General features: G+C 33.0%; 1 long non-coding RNA gene across 1 annotated transcript; it reads right to left on the bottom strand.

Annotated features, from left to right (window-relative positions):
* Window positions 1-4,000: 4,000 nt before the first annotated feature.
* On the bottom strand, window positions 4,001-7,611 carry LOC131655855 (uncharacterized). The gene is made up of 4 exons (XR_009299904.1): window positions 7,471-7,611; window positions 6,077-6,136; window positions 4,299-4,622; window positions 4,001-4,217 (listed from the first exon to the last, which is right to left on the bottom strand). It is a non-coding gene; the product is annotated as an uncharacterized LOC131655855 (long non-coding RNA).
* Window positions 7,612-7,972: the final 361 nt, after the last annotated feature.

Raw genomic sequence — 7,972 nt, 5'->3', positions numbered from 1 at the left:
ATATGAAAATTATTACAATACATAATATACCTTCGACTAACTCATACCTCAGTACACTCACACCCTCCAAAATAAGTATTTAACTACATCTCACAACACTCTAATACAAGAGCACAAGAGAACAAAGAAATTCAAAATAAGCTTAAAGTGCTTTTGACTGGTACATCTTGTAAAGAAAAACTTGAATCCTATATATGCCTTGAAATCTCTTTTTCACCACTAAACTAAGCGATGTGGGACTTAGAAGAACTTTAATCCTATATATAGCCTTGAACTCTCTCTTCCTTCACAAAACCAAGCAATGCATGACTTCTTCAACATGTATATATTTAACCAATCCCAACAATCTCCACCTTGATTGAAAATAATACATTAACTTTCATTGTCTTCACCGACAATCATACTCCACCATAAAAAGTATAGTCACTTGAAGCTACACCACTCCTGGAATTTTTCACATTATCTTCACCGACAATCATAGTTTTAAAAACTATCATACTCCACCTAAAGAAGAGTATGCTTCACTTGAAGTTAAACCACTTCAAGAATTTCCACATGCCGAAAACCAGGTTGAAACTTTATGATGCAACTTTCATGTTGGTATGAAGCTCTTCAACCATCGACATAACATCACAACACACTTTGCATCAATTTTCATGTGTTAATCCGCTAGCAATAACACTTCCTTTACCATAATAGCGAAAATGTCACGAGGACACACTTATACTTTATATGTCCAATCTTTCCATATTTCCAACATCTCACACCTGTTTCATTGTTTTTCTTCACATGAGGCCTTCCTCTAGAAACCGACATTGAGTTTGATGAAGTATTATCCTCACCCTTCAATCTTCTTTCTTCAGAAATAATTTTACTAATAACTTCTTCAAAACTCAAAGTTTTTTCCCATATATCAAAATAATTTTAATATGCTCATATGAGGATGGAAGAGGCTTTATAAGTCTCAAAGCTTTATCTTCATCATTAATCTTGACTATAATAATTTCTAATTCAGAAACAAAACCATTTAGAACACTTAGATGATCATATACTTTTGTATGTTCATCCATACGCAAGCTATGAAATTGCTCCTTTAACAACGACCAATTTGATATACCATTTCCTTGACATAGCCCTTCAAGTTTCTCCCAAAGCTCTTTGGCTGACGACATACCGAGAATATTCACAGGAATATTCTTAGCCAAAGACATGTAGATTGTACTCGAAGCTCTCAAATCTAGTTCCTCTCACTTCTTGTTATCTATGTTGGAAATATTTCCTTTAAACGCCTTTTGTAATCCTAATTGTATCAAAACATCCTCGTCTTGAATTTTCCACAAGGAAAAATGGATTCTTCCATCAAATTTCTCTAAGTCAATCTTCATTGCACTTGAGAAACCTGACATTGAAGCCAAAATCTTTTTTGCAGCAAAACAAAATTTTTCCAACCAACACAGAGTATAAAATTTCCTTTATGATGTGGAAGATCAGACAAAACTACAACCACGGAACATACTAAAATTTATACCCCATAAACCAGGCTCTTGATACCGGTTGTTGGGAAAAAATAAAACATAGAGAAAAAAAGGGACAAAATAACAACACAAGAACATAACGTGGAAACTTCAAAACCAGAGAAAAAACCACGGTCGTTGTCAGTAGACAACCAGGGAATAACACTAAGTGAAAAATGTTACAGCACATAATATACTCTCAACTAACTCAGACCCCCAGTACACTCACACCCTCCAAAATAAATAGTTAACCACATCTCATAACACTCTGATACAAGAGCATAAGAGAACAAAGAAAACCAAATATTAAGCTTAAAGTGCTTTCGACTCGTACATCTTGTAAAGAAAAACTTGAATCCTATATGTAGCCTTGGATTCTCTCTTCCATCACTAAATTAAGCGATGTGGAACTTAAAAGCACTTTAATCTTATATATAGCCTTGGACCCTCTCTTCCTTCACAAAACTAAGCAATGCAGGACTTCTTCAACATGTATATTTTCAACCAATCCCAACACGTTCAACCTTATCACCTCTTAACGCTCAAGTTTAGAAGACATGTTTCACGTTTCTTTGAATTTCTAAAAAAGCTTCTTCACCTCTAAAAATGGAGTTCTCCCCTCTTCTTCCTCAAGCCCTATCTCTCTCCCTCTTCTCTTTTCACGTACTGTTGGTTCTACCTCCCAATTCCCTAATTTCTCTTAATATATTATTATTATCCCCAAATAATTGAAACAAATAAAATCAAAACTAAATAATTATTTAATCTTATTATTACTAACATTATTTAATCTAATTAATTTAAATAATACTAATGACAACATTCTCCCACCACCCATATGTTTCTACACATTTGCTCACACACCCCTAACACCTCTATTTTTAATTTCTAAAGATATCATCTTATGCAGAAGGGTCCCCAAACACGTCAAAAATCAAATAACACACAACATCATAAAAAAATTAATTACAAATAATTAATTAAATCAATTTGGGTGTTACACATGCTGTCATATAAAGAAATGCATATCCTCTACTCCCCTGAGATCAGAAGGACCAACCATTTTGAAGGGTCACCGACCATAATGCCAGCTGCATTTATGTCGACCTCAACATTCACAATCAAGGAAGTGCCTGCTATCTTTGCATCCACCCAGTCGTACCTCGATGCATCAGGCTGGTTTGGAAGATTTAAGTGTTCCAGCACCTCAGCATCGCTAGACTCGCAACCTTAAGTCTGCAGACGAACCTGGATGAAATATCTAATGTGATCCCTCCTTTTTAAGTTAGCTTGTACCTCGATCCTCCTCAAACTAGACAAAAAGGGCCATTGGGACATCAATACAATTTTTTCCTCCATGAATATTCGGTACAAAGGCGTGTAACGACCCAGAAGAAGAAGTTTCTTCCCCAAATGAAGTCATAGACACCCCTTATGACCTAGAATCGTCAAATATAGATATAATTTATGATCTTTCGTGACAACTGCTAAGAGAAAGGCGAGAAGAATCAAGGGATGACCTAGATGAAGTTTCCCTTTTTATTCACTCACTAAATCAATGGTGTTATCTCGCATCCTTACCGAAAAATGGGAAATGTTGAAGGTAAAGTTTGATTCAGAAAGGTACGTGATTACGAGAGGTTGATGAAGAAGAAAGAATGGGAAATGAAAGAGCTTTAAGCGAAGCTTTGAATCACTTATAGTAATATTCTTAAGGAAGAAGAAACATAGACTTTTATATGGGAAGCAACAAAAAGCTTGAAAGTCAAAAGGTTACGAAAACTTCAAAATATTCAACTCATTATATCTATAAACAACGACAAGTGAAAGATCAAGACCAATTATGACCAGAGATCCACTACAAGAAAATTATTCGATTGCGACAGTTCATTTTACCAGATTGCGACGGTTAGAACCGTCCTAATTTGTGAGTCGCGACGGTTCCTGTCCTGCCTCAAAAACGTGCGTCGCGAGGCTGAATTGCGACGGTTGTCAAAACCGTTATACCAACTGTCGTTCTGTATCACGACGGTTGGGGGAACTGTCGTAAACCTATAATTGTAACGGTTACCAACTGTCGCGAAAGTTCGTTTGTTTTTTTTTCTTGCTGTTAATTGTGACGGTTTCAAACTGTCATGCATGTGACAAGGTGACTGTTCAAACCGTCGTAATTTTGTTATAAAAATTTTAAATATAATTTTCTTGGTAACTGTTTAAAGCGCTATTAATTATTAAATTATTATTTTTAACAACAATTTAAACCGTTATTAATTTTAATCTATAGTGTGTTTTAAATATTTTTTATTTTAATTATAATCTACTAATATGAGTATTATTTTTTTTCTTTAAATTATTTCTATTTATGTTATTATTGTTTTGTAATATTTTTTATTTGATTTTCTATCACTTTTAATTTAAACATAGTAAAATTAATTCCAATATAAAAACATGTAATACCAAATAAACATTGTGATATCAAAAAAATGTGAGTTCCATAATCATGTCATGAAATACAAAAAATCGAAAAACATATCAACTCCTAATCTTATAATAACAAGATTCATAGTGCCAAAAATACATAGGAAAGTTCATAATCTAATTAATTCATAGCAAAGTCTAATTTGTCCTTCCTGATGATCTATTATCTGCAACTCGGTAGCTAGACTCAGAAGAACGTCTACCATCAGCAGATGATTCCAATCCCTGAAAGAAAAAAGCATTTAAATAATACTATTTAAAATAATACTCATGAGCTTTAATTTTAAATGCATCAAAATAATATACCTGTCTTCCGCTAGAATTTTGCATTTGCCTTAAGCGTTCAATTTCCTCTGTCATAGCACTGTCCCTTTGCTTTAAGAATGCGACTGCATCCATCAATTCATCAATTTTTGAGTTCTTCTCTTTAAGTGCATTAATTTCTTCTTGCATTTCCTTTATTTTTTCATTTTCTTCCAAAGAAGACCTCGATCTCATAGATCCATTAATTTGAGATGGCGTAACTCCAAGTCCCATACAACGAACATATCCAGGATGTTCTTTTCCAAATACTTTCTGAAATGCCTCATTTTCAGACACAGAATCCTTAATTGCAGCTTGTAATTTTTCCTGCACATGCAAAAAAGAAAATTGGGTTACTCTTTTGATTTATTTCAAAAATAAAGACCCTGTTATAGTTATTCAACATTATGCATGGCTATATATAATACATTACAACATTATGATGGCTATATTTTGCAATGTCCCTGTTATAGTTATTAAAAAATTAAGCATGTCTATATTAAAAAATAAAGACCTTGTTATATAGTTATTCAACATTTAATATTAAAAAATAAAGACCTTGTTATATAGTTATTCAACATTTAAACATAGAGAAAGTGATGAGATACATTGCAACATTATTCAACATTTCACTACATTACTTGTTACTAAATGCTAATAACCAACGACTAAATTGAAGAATGGATAAACATGAGTGAAGCATATAATCATATAGTGTAAATTGTCAACTGCTGCCTTAGGCATTACATAGACTACTGGTACATCAAAACTCATCTGAATTTGCACATTTTTACTTGTTTGTTTCATGAGACAAAATTGGATATTTTTATGAGACAAACTATTTGTTTCATGAGAGAAACTATTTGACAGCAAGGATATTTTTATTTAATCATGAACCTAATGATAGTTATTCACTCGTTTAGTTCCTATGTTACTTAGTAGAACACAACAAAATTGGCTAAATATAAACTATTTGTATCATGAGACAAAGTAGAACACAACAAAATAATCACAATTCTCAACTTAATTTAATCAGTTTTCAGACAATAAACTACTTAGTAGTCAATGTTTACAATTGCAATGCCTTGTTCAGTCATGTTTTCTTTGTGTGTAAAAAACAAGTGCTCTAACTTTGTTCATTCTATGTGATGTAGGGGTTATGATTCAGTACAGAAAACTCAATTCATTAGCTTTAAATAAAATTTTATTTGAAGCTCTATTCTACTATGTGACCAAACAATAACCATAGTTCATTAGTTTACTTTTCTGTTTCGGTCATAACTTATTTGAAGCTTGTTTTTTGTTAGTTGCATAAGGACATAAGGACAATAGTCTTGCTAGTGGTTAGTATATGTTCTATATGTGTTCCCAAGTTTCTTTGGCTTGGGATGGTGCTACTAGTGCACCCTGGTTGTAATTTTTCCCCTGTATTCTGGCACACCTGGTGTTCGGATATTAAGTTCTTAATAAAATGTTCTGTTTTTTAAAAGGAAAAACAAACTATAGTTAACTAAAACAAACAACTTTTATTGAGAGGAGAAAAAATGATTTGGTTCTATTCCAACTCTTTTATATTCCTAATAAGTAACCGAATATGCCCGACGCGTTGTTCTACATTTCATCAAAACATAGTTTTTCAATTTAATAACGTAAGAAGTGCAACAATCAGCCACAAGACATTACATCAAAAAGATTAACATATACCAACCTTAAAACAAGTTTTATACCAGCACAATAAAAACTGAATCACACTCACTAGTTTAATAGCCAGAATAACATACCTTAACGTAGAAAACCGGAGAATCAAATGCTCGTCGCGCTTGAGAATTTTCTTAATAAAACTACAATAGATAAGAGTTACATATGTAAATATTATAAAATCATATCAATGCATAGTCAGCTCAACATGACAAAAATGGAGTCAAAACAAGTTCTACATAGTCAATTCAACAAGACAAACAAATGGACATATCAGAAACCATGGACAAATATACATGAATGACAAAAAAACAAGACAAAAATTGAGAGATTTAAAAGAGATCATATGGTAGGTCATGTTTGTCTCATCATCTATAACATAACCGTAGGTATATTGACTTACCTAAAGTGACTTCTAACAGAACCGTAATTGTCGCCCTTCTAAAGTGCTTATTACCTATTTGTTCAAATGTTTTGAAAACTACCAAGAATTTTCAATAGTAACAATCAAGACTTTTATGAATAATTTCTCACAAAACTTCGGTAGTGATTTAAACAGTAAGAAAACTATTGATTTATGATCACACTTATTTAGTAATCTTGGATCAGTGCACTAATTTTTTAGCCTAGTAATCTTGGATCAGTGCACTAATGTTCTGTGTGTAACTGTTTGTATATTTACCTCATAGCTTGCTCCCTACAAACAGAGGAATCACGAGGACCAACATCTTTACAGAGTTTATTTTTCAGAATGACTAAATCTACTTCAATATTTAGGAACAACTAGTGTTTAGGAAGTGTCCATATCACAGTTCAATTCAAAGTGGAAATTCAATATTTAGGAACAACTAGTGTTTAGGAAATGTCCATATCACAGTTCTTATTTTACACCATGCAATTTATCCCAAATGCTTTAACAAATACTCAAATAACACAATATCTCATATATAAATTAGAAACATGCTCGGCAAATTGTCATGACAAAACTATGGTGTCAGCTTCACAAACAAAGGTGCCATTTAAAAGTTACAATGTCAACATCACAAAATTTAATTTGAAGAAGGATTTCCATTTAAAAATTACAATGTCAGCATCACAAAATTTAATTTGAAGAAGGATTTGAATTTGTAGCCAGTAATCAAATAACCTAGAGCTTCAACATCACAAAACCAAAGATTAGTTTCATTGGCAGCAAATGCAACATCAAAATATCAGTATAAACCAGAATTTTAGTACATTGCAGAAATCATAAACAAAGATTGCAGAAATCAGAACATGAACAAACATGTCGCAAAAGAAATACAATGTATTTTCATAAAAATTATAAGTTTTGTACATTTCAGCACATAAAACTTTGTCGAATAAAATAAGAGAAGGAATATCTTGTACATATCACTTAGGGTTTCTGCACATTAAGGTTTAATGAAAGGAGGAGGAAGAGATTGTAAAAAATAACCTAGGGTTTGAGACAACTAACCTGTTAACAGTGGTTTTCCCTCTTTACGTCTTCCTTCAATCGCAACAATCGTAGATCACCTTTCCCTCTTCCTTCAGTTGCAGAGCACCTTTCCTTCTTCCTCCTGACGCAGCTACCGAAGGAACACAACCAGCCGCGAAAACATTGTATTTTTGTTTTAAACAATCTTTTAATTAAGAAATATTGGAGCGCAAAATAAAACAAATACTATGAGGACGGTTGGGCCAAAACTGTCGCAGCCCATTTGAATGTTTTGAAGAGCCAAAAGCAAAAAAAAATATAAGGACAGTTGGGCCTGAACCGTCGCAGCCCTTTGGATTTTTTTTCCTACTTTTGGATTTTTGAAGTGTTGGGCTATAAAAACAACAAGGGCGGTTCAACAACCGTCGCAATCTATATTTTAGGACAGTTGGGCTTAGAACCGTCGCAGTCCATTCAATTTTTCTTAAAAATCAAAGGCGGTTGGAAATAACTGCCACATGAACAGCCGTAATAAGCATAA

Source organism: Vicia villosa, linkage group LG3 (genome assembly GCF_029867415.1).
Source record: "Vicia villosa cultivar HV-30 ecotype Madison, WI linkage group LG3, Vvil1.0, whole genome shotgun sequence".
NCBI classification, from domain to species: Eukaryota; Viridiplantae; Streptophyta; class Magnoliopsida; order Fabales; family Fabaceae; genus Vicia; species Vicia villosa.
This window is presented reverse-complemented; position numbering and strand designations above follow the sequence as displayed.